The sequence below is a fragment of the Egretta garzetta genome, unplaced genomic scaffold (genome assembly GCF_000687185.1).
Source record: "Egretta garzetta isolate BGI_Z169 unplaced genomic scaffold, ASM68718v1 scaffold219, whole genome shotgun sequence".
Lineage (NCBI taxonomy): Eukaryota > Metazoa > Chordata > Aves > Pelecaniformes > Ardeidae > Egretta > Egretta garzetta.
In genome coordinates this window covers 99,984-100,423 of record NW_009260671.1, presented here as the reverse complement: position 1 = coordinate 100,423, position 440 = coordinate 99,984, and the positions used below count along the sequence as shown (strand labels likewise).

Sequence of the window (440 nt, the reverse complement as noted above, 5' to 3'; positions counted from 1 at the left end):
CCAAAGCCCCTCCCTGGGTGGCCCTCAGTGGTTCTGCAGGGGACATGTCCCCCCACCCTGCAGTGCTGACAGCTCCCTCCCTCCCTGCCCCAGGCAGCCTGCAAGCTGCGTGCCAGGCACAGGGCAGCTTGGAGAGGTCCCCACCTCCCATTTCCAGCAACAGCCCGTATGCATGGGACTGGGCTGTCCAGCGCCCTCCCTTCTCTTGTTGTCCCTCCCCAGCCCCGCTGTGGTCCTCCTAGGACCCCAATATGTGTGCAAATATGGGGGAGGGACTCAGGACTGATTGCAAGGCTCTGCCTGGCATCCCTCGAGGCCAGGGAAGGAGCCTGTGGGGACAAGCGATGCTGCCTTCCTCCTCTTGCCCTTTGCTGTGTGTGCCCTGCTCCCCCCCCAGCCCTCCCCGCTGATGGCTGCCTGAGCCCCCCGGGCTGCTCCCA

General features: G+C 65.7%; 1 protein-coding gene across 1 annotated transcript in view; it reads left to right on the top strand.

Moving 5' to 3' along the window:
- The window catches only part of SPEG (striated muscle enriched protein kinase), a 63,869-nt gene that overhangs the window by 19,101 nt on the left and 44,328 nt on the right, over positions 1-440 (top strand).